The sequence below is a fragment of the Narcine bancroftii genome, chromosome 13 (genome assembly GCF_036971445.1).
Source record: "Narcine bancroftii isolate sNarBan1 chromosome 13, sNarBan1.hap1, whole genome shotgun sequence".
Taxonomy (NCBI): Eukaryota; Metazoa; Chordata; class Chondrichthyes; order Torpediniformes; family Narcinidae; genus Narcine; species Narcine bancroftii.
The window spans coordinates 69998527-70014165 of record NC_091481.1 but is presented as its reverse complement, the minus strand read 5'-3'; the positions used below and the strand labels follow the sequence as shown (position 1 = coordinate 70014165).

Here is a 15639-nt window from a genome sequence, read left to right as displayed (position 1 = left end):
TTAGCCTCTAAACCACAACCACAACAAAAACCAAGATCTATTGTAGTAAAATTCCTAAGATATACTACAAGAGAAAAGGTACTGGAGAAGACAATGGAAAAAGTAAGAGAGGGCAACAAACCACTGGAGTAGAAAGGGCAAAAAATCTTCATTTATCCAGATATAAGTTTTGAACTCCTAAAGAAGAGAAAAGAGTTCAATACAGCAAAGGCGATTTTATGGAAGAAAGGGTATAAATTTATACTAAAGCATCCAGCGGTATTGAAAATATTTATTCCAGGACAACAAAACAGACTATTCTCGGATCCAGAAGAAGCACGAAAATTTGCAGAACAATTACAAAAATAGACTGAGGGAGGAAGACGGGTAATGAGAGTTAAAATGATCACGATTGATATGTATGTGGGTAAAGACAAAAATAGACTGAGGGATGAAGACGGGTAATGAGAGTAAAAATGATCACGATTGATATGTATGCGGGTAAAGAGGTATAAGAGTGAATAGAGACAATGAGCATACATGAATGTATCTGTACTTAGAGGAAAATATAGATAGTATAGACAAGAATTAATAAGGGAAGGTAATGGAATAGAGAGAATAAGGAGGGAATTAAAAGAGTGACCTTTGTGACATATGAAAAGTGAAATCTTTTCTGGGGGAGGCGGGGTGGGGGGAAATAGCGGTCACTGCAAAATCAGTTGACGCTTGCGAGTGGATTCGCAAATCCAAATGGAGAGGGGAGATGTGGTTGTCCGACAAGGGATAAAGGACAACTCAGCAGGTGAAGGGGAGATTGGGGATAAATAAGATAGAAATAGGAGAATAAGGAAAATGTTGGATGTTGTAGGAATGTTGTCTTATAAAGATTTGAAAATAAGAAAACAGAAATGGAAAAGGAGGAAAGGTAATGATGGAAAAACGGAAAGAGAAGATAAACAAAATATAAAAGGGCTACGCTGAACTATATGTCTTTAAATATTAATGGAATACATAACCAAATTAAAAGGAAGAAACTACCAAATTTAAATGAATAAATGTATTCCATTAGAAAAAAATAACATATTGGTTAAGAAATAATATTGAAATATTCGAACAAGTATAGGAGCCTTACATTAAATACAATAGCGAAAACCTACCGGGGGCAAACATTACCTAAGTTGATGGAAGGAGAAGGAAAGAAAAGAATAGACTCAGTAGAATTTCTGGTGTAATTTTGTTGAATGACAACATTGTCTGACTGGCTTAATGCAACCTAGATTGTATACCTAAAATGGATGAGAGGGGGGGGGGGTGGGGGGGTGGTTTGGGAGGAAAGGGGGGGGGGGGGAGAAAAAGTCACTGTATATGTGTGAAAAAGAAATAGTGTATATCATGGCTAATGTGATTTATGGTGTGAAAATTAAAAAAATTTAAAAAAATAAAAATAAAAAATAAAAAAAAAACAACTGAGTGTTTTATTTTCTCCGCAACACTGGGTGTCCTGCTAGTAAATACATATATAAAATAAATTAATATTGTTTTATAAATAGTAAGAGTCTTGGAGGGTTTGTAGTTTAAACCCTCCCCAACAGCATTTGCAAACAATCCCCCAGAATATCGATCCTATTCCTGCTTGGGTGTAGACCATGTTGTACTGCCCCACCTCCCCCCAGAACTAGTTCCAATGTCCCAGGAATCTGAAACCCTCTCTCCTGCACCACTGCTCAAGCCATTTACTCATCCTAGCCTTCTGCTATTCCAAATAACTAGCATGTGGCACTGGTGGTAATCCTGAGATTACTACCTTAAACATCCTAATTTTGAATTTACCTCCTAGTTCCCTAAATTTGTCTTTTTGGACTCATTGTGCTTTTTACCTAAATTGTTGATACCCTTGTGCACCACGACAGTTGACTATTCACCCTCCCCTTTTAGGATGGCCTGCAGCTGAGACATTCCTGACCTGTGCACCCAGGAGGCAGCACACCATCTGGGATTCCTGTTTGCCCCTTACCTTGGAATCCCCTACCACTACAACTGGCACTTTTTCCCGGCCTTTGGTTTCTGCTCCTTTCCCTCAATATCCTTCTCGTACTCTGCCCATCAATCACTCATTTCCTATCTTTCCCTGGGTCTTTAAACTACGATGTGATCAATTCACAAAACCTATTATCCACAACGTTTTCAGCAGGTAACCCATGTGCAGCTCCCATGCAGTCTGTCAGGAGCTGCAGCTGGACACAGTTCCTGCACGTGCATCCATCAGGGAAGCCAGCAGTAACCCCGAGTTCCTACATTGTTCAGGTCCACCACCACACGGGTCTGAGCTCACCTGCCTTGACTGAAAACTTTGAGGAAAGAGCTGGATTAGCTTTGGAAGTGGTGGAAAAGAACCTTACCTTTCTGTTGCTCACCCAAGGCAGGGTGTTCACCGAGTCCGCACTTAGATAATGAGCAACCCCTCTCGGAATGGCTCAGCTCAAATCTGCCCTCCTTTTATATTCAGGCGATGTTATCTCAACTTGCTGATATCAGTGACCACGTGACACATAGGGAATAGCCTGAGCTGCCCTATGACCTCAATGATAAATCAACACGCACTGCAGAGCACTCTTTTGAAACTCCAGCTGCCCACAAATATTTACCTGCTTCTCACATTTCCTCCATGGTTTGACACATGCCTGTGACATTTCTCTGACACTTCTTTTCAACCCTTCTTACCATATGCCCAAGTAGAACTCCAACAAACTTCCCACCAGGAGCGGAGCAAATCTGCAGAACTCATGGGAAACTGTTCAAACCGCATTTCTTGCACTCGAGGTCACACGAGCCTCTGTATTCGAGCGGCAGAACCCAGAAGTCTCTTGCTTTTGTACACACCTGTTGAGATCCTAACCAATATGCAGTCAATAATCGTAAGATGCAGCTCCTCCACCAACCTGCCTCCAACTGTATCATAGAACACTGCAGCACAAAATATCCCTTCAATCCATTTACTCTGTGCTGAACTATTTTTACACCTAATCCCATCAACCTGCAGCTGGGTCACAAGTCCTCCATACCCCTCCCTCAGAATCCTTTACAACAATCCACCCACTACTCCTATCTCACTGTAGTAGCATACCTTGATGAAGACCTCAAGCCCGAAACATTGGTAATACCATATAACCATTTAACCGTTTACAGCATGGAAGCAGGCCATGTTGGCCCTTCAAGTCCGTACCGGTTCACTTGAACAACTCCACTAGCTCCTCCGCAATTTATATTTAACTTTGCTACGTAAAGTGCACCGTTTGACCTGTTGAGTTTGTTTTTACTTTGATCACAAGTGTCTGCAGACTTTTGTCTGTAGTAACTTGGTTGATCTTTCTCCTTTTTAAACAAGACATCAGCAACTTTCTGTTCATCCAGTGGTTTTCATCCTTTCTCTTTCCACTCACATGCGACCCTAAATAATCCCTATGAAATAGGTGCTCTGTGATTAGTAAGCGATTGCTTAAGGTGGTATGTGAGTGGAAAGAAAAAGGTTAAAAACCACTGTTTTAATCGTACCTCATCGACTCATTATGTGCACAGTTTCGTAAATGGGCCAACGATCATTTTTCTCAAGGAAAATATTTCAGCAACAATTGTCTCAAGAGAAGTGGTTTTAGGGGAGGGGGGCCGGGGGCAAGGGCCGGGGGCAAGGGCCGGGGGCAAGGGCCGGGGGCAAGGGCCGGGGGCAAGGGCCGGGGGCAAGGGCCGGGGGCAAGGGCCGGGGGCAAGGGCCGGGGGCAAGGGCCGGGGGCAAGGGCCGGGGGCAAGGGCCGGGGGCAAGGGCCGGGGGCAAGGGCCGGGGGCAAGGGCCGGGGGCAAGGGCCGGGGGCAAGGGCCGGGGGCAAGGGCCGGGGGCAAGGGCCGGGGGCAAGGGCCGGGGGCAAGGGCCGGGGGCAAGGGCCGGGGGCAAGGGCCGGGGGCAAGGGCCGGGGGCAAGGGCCGGGGGCAAGGGCCGGGGGCAAGGGCCGGGGGCAAGGGCCGGGGGCAAGGGCCGGGGGCAAGGGCCGGGGGCAAGGGCCGGGGGCAAGGGCCGGGGGCAAGGGCCGGGGGCAAGGGCCGGGGGCAAGGGCCGGGGGCAAGGGCCGGGGGCAAGGGCCGGGGGCAAGGGCCGGGGGCAAGGGCCGGGGGCAAGGGCCGGGGGCAAGGGCCGGGGGCAAGGGCCGGGGGCAAGGGCCGGGGGCAAGGGCCGGGGGCAAGGGCCGGGGGCAAGGGCCGGGGGCAAGGGCCGGGGGCAAGGGCCGGGGGCAAGGGCCGGGGGCAAGGGCCGGGGGCAAGGGCCGGGGGCAAGGGCCGGGGGCAAGGGCCGGGGGCAAGGGCCGGGGGCAAGGGCCGGGGGCAAGGGCCGGGGGCAAGGGCCGGGGGCAAGGGCCGGGGGCAAGGGCCGGGGGCAAGGGCCGGGGGCAAGGGCCGGGGGCAAGGGCCGGGGGCAAGGGCCGGGGGCAAGGGCCGGGGGCAAGGGCCGGGGGCAAGGGCCGGGGGCAAGGGCCGGGGGCAAGGGCCGGGGGCAAGGGCCGGGGGCAAGGGCCGGGGGCAAGGGCCGGGGGCAAGGGCCGGGGGCAAGGGCCGGGGGCAAGGGCCGGGGGCAAGGGCCGGGGGCAAGGGCCGGGGGCAAGGGCCGGGGGCAAGGGCCGGGGGCAAGGGCCGGGGGCAAGGGCCGGGGGCAAGGGCCGGGGGCAAGGGCCGGGGGCAAGGGCCGGGGGCAAGGGCCGGGGGCAAGGGCCGGGGGCAAGGGCCGGGGGCAAGGGCCGGGGGCAAGGGCCGGGGGCAAGGGCCGGGGGCAAGGGCCGGGGGCAAGGGCCGGGGGCAAGGGCCGGGGGCAAGGGCCGGGGGCAAGGGCCGGGGGCAAGGGCCGGGGGCAAGGGCCGGGGGCAAGGGCCGGGGGCAAGGGCCGGGGGCAAGGGCCGGGGGCAAGGGCCGGGGGCAAGGGCCGGGGGCAAGGGCCGGGGGCAAGGGCCGGGGGCAAGGGCCGGGGGCAAGGGCCGGGGGCAAGGGCCGGGGGCAAGGGCCGGGGGCAAGGGCCGGGGGCAAGGGCCGGGGGCAAGGGCCGGGGGCAAGGGCCGGGGGCAAGGGCCGGGGGCAAGGGCCGGGGGCAAGGGCCGGGGGCAAGGGCCGGGGGCAAGGGCCGGGGGCAAGGGCCGGGGGCAAGGGCCGGGGGCAAGGGCCGGGGGCAAGGGCCGGGGGCAAGGGCCGGGGGCAAGGGCCGGGGGCAAGGGCCGGGGGCAAGGGCCGGGGCAAGGGCCGGGGGCAAGGGCCGGGGGCAAGGGCCGGGGGCAAGGGCCGGGGGCAAGGGCCGGGGGCAAGGGCCGGGGGCAAGGGCCGGGGGCAAGGGCCGGGGGCAAGGGCCGGGGGCAAGGGCCGGGGGCAAGGGCCGGGGGCAAGGGCCGGGGGCAAGGGCCGGGGGCAAGGGCCGGGGGCAAGGGCCGGGGGCAAGGGCCGGGGGCAAGGGCCGGGGGCAAGGGCCGGGGGCAAGGGCCGGGGGCAAGGGCCGGGGGCAAGGGCCGGGGGCAAGGGCCGGGGGCAAGGGCCGGGGGCAAGGGCCGGGGGCAAGGGCCGGGGGCAAGGGCCGGGGGCAAGGGCCGGGGGCAAGGGCCGGGGGCAAGGGCCGGGGGCAAGGGCCGGGGGCAAGGGCCGGGGGCAAGGGCGGGGGTAGGGGGGCCGGGGCAAGGGGGGAGGAGGGGGGGCCGGGGCAAGGGGGGGAGGAGGGGGGGCCGGGGCAAGGGGGGGAGGAGGGGGGGCCGGGGCAAAGGGGGAGGAGGGGGGGCCGGGGCAAGGGGGGGAGGAGGGGGGGCCGGGGCAAGGGGGGGAGGAGGGGGGGCCGGGGCAAGGGGGGGAGGAGGGGGGGCCGGGGCAAGGGGGGAGGAGGGGGGGCCGGGGCAAGGGGGGGAGGAGGGGGGGCCGGGGCAAGGGGGGGGAGGAGGGGGGGCCGGGGCAAGGGGGGGAGGAGGGGGGGCCGGGGCAAGGGGGGAGGAGGGGGGGCCGGGGCAAGGGGGGAGGAGGGGGGGCCGGGGCAAGGGGGGAGGGGGGGGCTGGGGCAAGGGGGGAGGAGGGGGGGCCGGGGCAAGGGGGGAGGAGGGGGGGGCCGGGGCAAGGGGTGGGACGAGAAAGGAAGGCTCGGGGAAGGAGGGAGCTCTGATCCCTTTCATTAGCCCCCCCCCTTCCCTGATGGGACACGAAAGCCGCGTCTCCCTCCCCATTTGAAGTAAAGACCTACCCGCCATAGCGCGCCTTCCAAGCTCAGCCCATCACCACAGCACCGCCAGCTGCCAATAAGTCCTACGTCACCACGCCAACCGCGCATCCAACGGGATGCGATCTCGATCGCCCTCTGGCGGCGTGTATTTCTGCGGAGAGGTGCAGCAAGAGCTGGTTCGGCCCATCATACTAATACCTGACTGTTACAAAATGAACGACATATTTTAAAGTCCCTTTTGCAATTTCCCATGGTTGGTGTGCATTGAATTTAAGAATGGAGTAGGTGTGGAATAAAAATGAGAATTAAACCAAGGAATGAAAATCAGAATTTATTGTTGTTTTGCGTCAGCATTACATTTTTTTAACAAATAAATTCCTGCAAAAGAAGAGAAACCGAGGAAACATCTGTAGTTCATTGTCTATTCAGAAATTTGATTGCTGAGGGGAAGAAGCTGTTTTTGTGACAGGTGTTTGTCTTCAGGCTCCTATACCTTCTTCCTGATGGTAGCAGTGAGAAGAGGGCATGGCCTGGGTGGTGAGGTTCCTTGAGGATAGGGGGTTATTTTCTTGAGACACCACTTCTTATAGATGCCCTTGATGGAGTCAAGGCTGGTGCCCATCACATTGCAAGGCAAGTTCACAACTCTCTCTATAGCTTTTTTCCTGTCCTGTGCATTGGCATCTCCGTACCAGACAGTGATGCAACCAGCCACAGAACACCTGTAGAAGTTTTTGAGAGTCTTTGGTGACATACTGAATCTCCTCAAACTCCTCACGAAATATAGCCTCTGTCGAGCCTTTTTTCGTGATTTCATCAACATGGAGCTCCAGGACAGATCTTCAGAGAAGTTTTCACCCAAGAATTTGAAGGTATGGAAATGAAAGGATGTTCCACTTATCAAAGTTAACTTTGTTGTGTACTTAACCATCTACAATACTTCCTCTGTACCCTATTCCGTTGGTCCAATTCCACCTTCAAATTCACTCACGAGACCACAATCAAAGAAAATAATCATAATTATTAAATAATGATGAGACAGAAGGCTGAAAGGAGTTGGAACGTTTAGAGGCATAGTGCCCAGATGACAACACTTTCAATGTCAGTGAAACAAACAAACTGATCAAAGACTTCAAGAGAGGGAATAGAACCCACATCCCTGACCACATCATGAAGAGATCAGATCAGATACTGTCATGTAATATTGCACAAAATTGCCTTTTGTCTGCCAGAAGGGAAAGATTCCCTATTAGCATGAGCATTGCCCGGCACTCCTGACAGAGAAAGTGAAGCAAAAGAGAGTTGTTCCCCCCCCCCCACCTCTCACCATCTGCAGATTTTGCCTCCAGTGCCCCCGCAGTCTCTGCAGCTGCACAGTCCAAACCTTCAGCAACCGAGCCCCAGATCCAAATCTCGGACATAATGAGGAAGCCTTCAGCATCCAAGGACCCTTCGGGAGCCCTTCTTGCCCTCAGCGCCCTCCCTCAATGCAGTTCCCATACCTGGTTCTCATGAGGCAGTCGCCAGCAACCCACAGTTTCTATATTTAATTTTCTGCTTCTAATTATTTATATGTATTTTCATTAATTTTTAAACATTTAAAATCTTTGTTTCATTTTAAACAATTTCTTTTTTTTAAACATTAGTAGCTTTGAATAGTTATCAAGATGTAAGGTGAGATGCCTTTCCTTTAGAGAATGGGAGAGAAAAGGAATCAAAAGAATAGAAAATTGTTTTTTGGGAAACAATTTATTAACATTTGAACAGTTGAAGTACAAATATGGAATAATGTTTGCATATCATCAATTGAAAGCTTATTTAAAGGATAAATTGGGAAACAGATTGAGATTACCTGAAGGAAGCAGCTTTGAAGATGTGATTACAGACACAATGATAATTAAAAGATTTATAACCAACATGAACATTAAGATGCAAGATAAGGAACATGATGAAATAAGCTATAAACCTAAACAAAAGTGGGAAAAGGATTTAAACATAAAGATAAAAAATGAAGTATGGGAAAAGTTATGTTCTGGAACTATGAAGAATACAATAAACACAAGGTTACGCATGATATAGTATAATTGGTTACACAGGTTATGTATCAGTCCTCAAAAATTAAAAAAATGGGATCCAACATTATCAGATAGATGTTTTTGCTGTGAGAAGAAAATGGGAACAACATTACATGCAACTTGGACGTGTGCGAAGGTGAATATGTTTTGGAAAGAACTAAATCAGATACTAAATAAAATTATAAAAAATAGCATACCAAAAAAACCAGAGATATTTCTTTTAAATAACATAAGAAGTAAAGATATAGGCCTTAAATTGGACAAAGCTCAAAAAAAATTCATTATGATAGCCTTAGCAGTAGCAAAAAAATGTATAATGTCAACTTGGAAAATGGAAGAGAGCCTGAGAATACAGCAATGGTACATGGAAATGAATAAATGTATAACATATAATTAAAAAAAATAAAGTCATAATGTTTGAACAAATTTGGGAATCATACATTGAACATACCAGAGAGAGCTTGCCTCGGACCTCCATCCCCTAAAATGAAAATGATAAGAAGACAAAACGACTAGATTCACTATGTAACAAATAGATGACTCATTTTTCTTTTCTTTTGTGTGAAGATATTGTTTTATGGTTTTATTGCATTGTATATGTTGAATACTAATGGGTTTGGGGGGATAGAGGGGAGGGAGGGAAAGGGGGAAAAAAGGGAGAAAAGGTCACTGTAAATTTAATGAGAAACTTTTGTACATATTTTGGTTGATGATTCAGTGTGAAAAATTTTTTTAAAAAGATGTAAGGTGAGATTAGAGTCACATTGCCCAAGTTTCATCACCAGAATCCAAGGCGCTTCAAGCCAGCAGAATATGCCCTGTGCGTCCTGATCTGATCGGGTCAAGCTTGGACTATCTGCTGTCAGTGAGATCAGCCACATATAATGCAGTGGAATGGCCCAGACATACATAAGCCCAGAAGACATAGGAGAGGCTGTTCAGCCCATCGAGTCTGCCCCGCCATTTAATCATGAGCTGATCCATTTCCCCACTCAGCCCCACTGCCCGGCCTCCTCCGCATAATCTTTGATACCTGTATATGAGGGGTTGCCAAACTACAGCCCCCAGGCCAACTCCAGCCTGTCGTTGTCTTTTAAGTGGCGCAGAGTGAATTTTAGTTTCTAATGATAAATTGCACCGTTTGTACGTTGCACGTCTTAGTGTCGACACGAGATGTCGTTGCCGTTTTGAAGAAACTACTAGACTGATTGTCATTATTCATCAACGAAAATGTTGACCTCAGTTGAAAAAATTACTCCAATTAAAAAAATGTTGACCTCAATTGATTAAGCATAGCTGATCCGAAAAGAGTAAGGGAGTGCCAAAAATTTCAGACAATGGTGGGAAAATGAATACTTTTTCATAGAAGTCAAGGAATCTGTTGACTTTAATAGGCGATCTACAGATTTACACATTCTTCTTTTTCTTTGGCTTGGCTTCGTGGACGAAGATTTATGGAGGGGGTAAATGTCCACGTCAGCTGCAGGCTCGTTTGTGGCTGACAAGTCCGATGCGGGACAGGCAGACACGGTTGCAGGGGAAAATTGGTTGGTTGGGGTTGGGTGTTGGGTTTTTCCTCCTTTGCCTTTTGTCAGTGAGGTGGGCTCTGCGGTCTTCTTCAAAGGAGGTTGCTGCCCGCCGAACTGTGAGGCGCCAAGATGCACGGTTTGAGGCGAGATCAGCCCACTGGCGGTGGTCAATGTGGCAGGCACCAAGAGATTTCTTTAGGCAGTCCTTGTACCTTTTCTTTGGTGCACCTCTGTCACGGTGGCCAGTGGAGAGCTCGCCATATAACACGATCTTGGGAAGGCGATGGTCCTCCATTCTGGAGACGTGACCCACCCAGCGCAGCTGGATCTTCAGCAGCGTGGACTCGATGCTGTCGACCTCTGCCATCTCGAGTACTTCGACGTTAGGGATGAAAGCGCTCCAATGAATGTTGAGGATGGAGCGAAGACAACGCTGGTGGAAGCGTTCTAGGAGCCGTAGGTGATGCCGGTAGAGGACCCATGATTCTGAGCCGAACAGGAGTGTGGGTATGACAACGGCTCTGTATATGCTTATCTTTGTGAGGTTTTTGAGTTGGTTGTTTTTCCAGACTCTTTTGTGTTGTCTTCCAAAGGCACTATTTGGTGGACACTTGCGCCACGAACTGTATTCACTGAGAGTTGTGGATGAAGATTGGAGACGGCCTTGTCCTTTTCTTAGATCTTTCCTCCTGTCCTTATCTTGCACCCAGCTTTTTATTTAGCATTTCTTGAATGAGAATTTTAAAGACTTATTCATTTAAATTAAATTTAAGAGCGGCAGATATAGAAAAAAAAAACTACTGTAATATGTGACCACATCAATAAACCAGTGTAAAGTCAACAGTTAAATTATTCAGTTGTGTCGTACAGTTATTTTGATAGAAAATTATTTTTTGATGGAACAGGGGTTTTGTGGTCTAAAAACAGTTTTTATTGAACTGTGACTGGTTGAAAGCTTCCGGGCTTAATATTGTTTGCCCTGTGACTCCTTATATTTTTCTGTATGTGGCCTACCACCTTAAAGGTTTGACCACCCCTGCTGCATGCACAAGGGGCACCAGTGCAACACCCATTGCACATACAAGCCTCGACCACCGGGTGCTGCTGTAGAGCACTATTTTACACCCTGCTCTCAGATTGGATATCATGACTCAAGGTTACATGACATCTGGTATTGTGAGAAGGGTTCTTTTGCGAGTGGTCTATCAAGTCAACTCCAACAAGTCAACTCCAATCTGAGTACCTGGAGGAAACCCACGCAGAGAATGCCAGACGCTGGCGCTGTAACAGCTTTGCGATCACCGCTACACTAAGCGTGCAATCCTTGATGCTAACCATGCAGCCCTTTGTGTGATGCTCAGAGCTGCATTCACCATCTTCTGTGGCTTCTTCCAATTTTGTGCCGAGTTGCTCCCGTCCCACGCTGTGATGCATCCAGCAAATCTGCTTTCCTGGAGAAGTTGTTGGGGCATCGCTGTGCTTTCTTGACTGAGGGTGATTCAGGTCAGGCTGCTGAGAATATTTACTCACGGGAACACTATCATCACCTCAGCACCATTGATGTGGTCAGGGTGTTGGCTCTACCCCCTCTCCTGAAGCCTATAATCAACTCACTTGCACTGACATTGAGAGTGAAGTTGTTATCTTGGCACCACACTGCTAGACTCTCCATCTCTTTTCATCATTCCATCTCATCATTATTTGATATTCTGCCAACTACTGTGGTGTCATCAGAGAATATGAAGATGTGATTTGGACTGATATTTAACTGTACAACCATGGATGGAGAAGGGAGTATATTAGAGGGCTAAGTACACATCTTGCTGAATACCGGTGTTGAATGTGATTGTGGAAAAGGTGTTGCTGCCCATCTTCGCTGATTGAGGTCTTTTGAACAGGAGGTCAAGGATCCAGTTGCAGAGAGGGGTGTGGAGGCCGAGACCACAAACTTTGGGGTTGAGTTTGCTGGGGACTACAGCTTTGAAGGCGGAGCTGCAGTTGATGAGCAGTAGTCTGACAGAAGTGTACATGGTGACCAGGGCTCAGTGGAGGGTCAGGGAGATGGCGTCCGCAAGGAGATGGGTAAATTGATGTGATTCTAGGCCGATTTGGAAGACAAAATGACTAGATTCAGTGTGTAACAAATAGATGACACATTTTTCTTCTTTATTTTTCATTGTGTGAAGATATAGTTTTATGGTTTTATTGTATTGTATATGTTGAATATTTATGAGTTTTGGAGGGGGGTGGGAAGAGGGGAGGGAGAGAAAGGGGGAAAAAAGGGAGAAAATGCCACTGTGTATATTTAATGAGAAACATTTGTACATATTATTGAATGAAGATCTATCGGGACCAATGCCTGAAGAGGGCGCACAAAATCAGTGAACCGGTGCGGACTCGAAAGGCCAACATGGCCTATTTCCGCTCCGTAAATGGATATATGGTTATATTTTGGTTAATATGGTTTACAGAGTGAAAAATAAAAAAATATTTAAAAAAAAGGCTGGTTTGGAAGCTAGATTCAATGTGAGCCATAATCATTCCGTAAAAGAACTTCACCGTGATGGATGTCAGAGCCTGTGGTTGGTAGTCACTTCAGCTCGTTAATGTGGTTCTCTTCAGTACAGGTATGATGGTGGAAACAAGTGGGAACTAAGGCCTCTTGCAGGGAGAGGTTAAAGATGTGGTCAAGTTTATGAACATCGACGAGGAGTCACGTGATGGAGTAGTGGCCGGTAGGAGAATACCAACCCTCTCCAGAAAAGAAGAAATAAAGTGAAGAAAAAGCAAAGCCCCAGATACACAAAACACAACAAAAAAAAAATAAAGGTGTGGGGAAAATGGCACCTAGGAAAGAAAAACCAAAAACAACGGGAAGAAAAGAAGAAGGAAAGACGCCAGAAGAGAAAGGTGAAGGCCCTACCTGCACGAAAAAGCAGGGACCCGCCGTGGAAAGAGGAGTCCGCTCCCCGAGGTTAGTGGAGACCCCGCAGGGTCGCGACCCACCGACCGCAGGACTGCAAAAATGGCTCACTGAGCCAAACAGAGGTGCGCGATGTGCACGACAAGGACAACACCGACGGGAGCGGGGGGTGGGACCAGCTGTGGAGTGAAACTCCGCAGCTCGAACAGCTGAGAGATGCCCGACAGCAGGGCTCCTAGCTGGAAGATAAAGAAAGCAACAGGAAAGGGAGGGGTGAGAAAGAAAAAAGGAAGCAAGAGACACAACAGATAACCAGCCCAGAAGAGGAGCAACATCAAGAAGCCATGGAAAAAAAAACACCCAACAAATTGAGACAAGCAGCTCAACAAGAAAGTCAGAAGAGACACAGATACAAGGAAGATAAATAGAAGACACAAACCCAAGAGCAAACACAGAAGAAGAAGAACACCAAGCTCTGCACAGAGGAATAGGAGGTCAAATGAATGGACAGTACATAGATAAAAAAAATTTTCAAGAACAAATGAAAGCATTAAAAGAAAGGTTGACATTAGAATTTAGTGAAATGAAAAGAAAAATGAAAAGTACTGAAGAAAAAGTGAGCAGAATAGAGGTGGTCATAACAGATGTAGGGAAAAGATTAGAAAATGTGTAAGAACGTGTAATGGCGGTAGAAATGGAAGTGAACGACTTAAAAAGAAAATTGGAAGAAAGTGACAAAAAAGTTAAAGAAACACAGGAGTTGTTAGCTCAGAAGATGGATATAATGGAAAACTATAGCAGGTGAAACAATATAAAGATAGTGGGGCTTAAGGAAGATGAAGAAGGCAAAGATATGAAAGAATTTATAAAAGAATGGATCCCAAAAGTCCTGGAAATGTGATAAATGCAGGAAGGAATGGAAATAGAAAGGGCACACAGAACATCAGCTCCAAAACCACAGTCACAACAAAAACCAAGATATGTTTTAGTAGAATTTCTGAGATACACGACAAGAGAAAATATATTGGAGAAGGCAATGAATAAAATTAGAGAAGACAAAAAACCACTGGAATACAAAGGTCAAAATTTTTTTTTCTACCCAGACATAAGTTTTGAGCTCCTAAAGAAGAGGAAGGAGTTTAATGCAGCAAAATCGATTCTATGGAATCCAGCTATGCTTAAAATAGTTATCCCGGGGCAGCAAAACAGACTGTTCTCGGATCCGGAGAAAGCACGAGAATTTGCAGAATGCCTGCAAAACAGAAAGAGAGATGAAGAGATATAACAAGAACAAAGAACAATGACAAATTACATATAAAGATGTAAAAGTAATGTATAAGAACGAACTAAAGGAGGGAAGAAAAAGGAAGTAAGGGAGAAGGGGGAAAAAAAGAGGAGGGATTAAAAAAATAAAAGAAAAAGAAAAAGAGAAGAAAAGAGGGGAAGCTTTGTTGTAATGTAAAGATAAAAGTCTTTTCTGGAGGGGGTTAGGTGGGAGAGATTAACAATCACTGTGAAATCAGTTGACACTTGCGAACGGGTTTTCAGACCGAATGGAGAGGGGAGTTATGGTTGCCCGGCAAGGGAGAAGGGATGACTCAGAGAGGGGTGGGGACACTTGGGGTTAAGGGAATTTTAGATGTGGGAATGGTTGAAATATTTTATGTTTTAGAAGTGTTGTCATACAGTGCGTTGAAAAAAGGAAAACTGGGAAATCAAAATGGGGAAAAGGGGAAAGGTGTTGGTGAGGAAGCAGAAATGAGATGTAAACAGAGTATGAGATGGTCATGTTGAACTATATGACTATAAATATTTTTTTTTTAATTTTTTATTTTTCACACCATAAACCACATTGACCATGATACATACATTTTACTTTTCAAATATATACAGTGTCATTTTCTCCCCCCCCATCCCACCCTCCCTACCTCCCCCCCATCCATTTAAAGTACAAAATCTAAGATACATTAAACCAGTCAAACAATGTTGTCATTCAATAAAAATAAACAAGAAATTCCACTGAGTCAATACTTTTCATTTCCTTCTCCTTTCGTTAACTTAGGTAGTGAATGTCCCCGGTAGGTTTTCTCTATTGTGTTTCATGTAAGGCTCCCATATTTGTTCAAATATTTCAATATTATTTCTTAAACTATATGTTATTTTTTCTAATGGAATACATTTATTCATTTCTATATACCATTGTTGTATTTTCAAATTATCTTACAATTTCCAGGTTGACATAATACATTTTTTTGCTACGGCTAGAGCTATCTTAACAAATCCTTTTTGTGCACCATCCAAATCAATTCCAAATTATTTGTTTTTTATGTAACTTAGGAGGATGATCTCTGGATTTTTTGTTATATTGTTTTCTGTAATTTTATTTAATATCTGGTTTAGATTTTCCCAAAATTTTTCTACTTTCTCACATGTCCAGATTGCATGAATTGTTGTTCCCATTTCTTTTTTACATCGAAAACATCTGTCAGATACTGTTGGGTCCCATTTATTTAACTTTTGAGGTGTAATGTATAGCCTGTGTATCCAGTTATATTGTATCATATGTAACCTCGTATTTATTGTATTTCTCATCGTTCCAGAACATAACTTCTCCCATGTTTCCTTTTTTTATCTTTATATTTAAATCTTGTTCCCATTTTTGTTTAGTTTTACCATTTGTTTCCTCATTCTCCTTTTCTTGCAGTTTAATATACATATTTGTTATAAATCTTTTGATTATCATTGTATCTGTAATCACATATTCAAAGTTACTTCCCTCTGGTAACCTCAGACTGCTTCCTAATTTGTCCTTCAAGTAGGATCTTAATTGGTAATATGCCAGCACTGTATCTTGAGTTATATTATATTTATCTTTCATTTGTTCAAAGGATAATAATCTATTTCCTG

The 15639-nt window shown here is 47.7% G+C and overlaps 1 protein-coding gene across 10 annotated transcripts in view; it reads right to left on the bottom strand.

The window, feature by feature from the left end:
• foxred2 (FAD-dependent oxidoreductase domain containing 2) overlaps positions 1-15639 on the bottom strand; it is a 170200-nt gene that overhangs the window by 137426 nt on the left and 17135 nt on the right. For 8 of the 10 annotated variants that reach the window (XR_011348346.1, XR_011348340.1, XR_011348348.1 and 5 more), the window contains one exon: positions 6227-6356. The exons of 1 other annotated variant lie outside the window; for it this stretch is intronic. The gene's annotated coding sequence lies outside the window, so the exon portion shown is untranslated. Of the gene's footprint in view, positions 1-2378; positions 2469-6226; positions 6357-15639 lie in introns of those variants that run through there. One more of the 10 variants, XR_011348341.1, reaches the window with a different exon arrangement.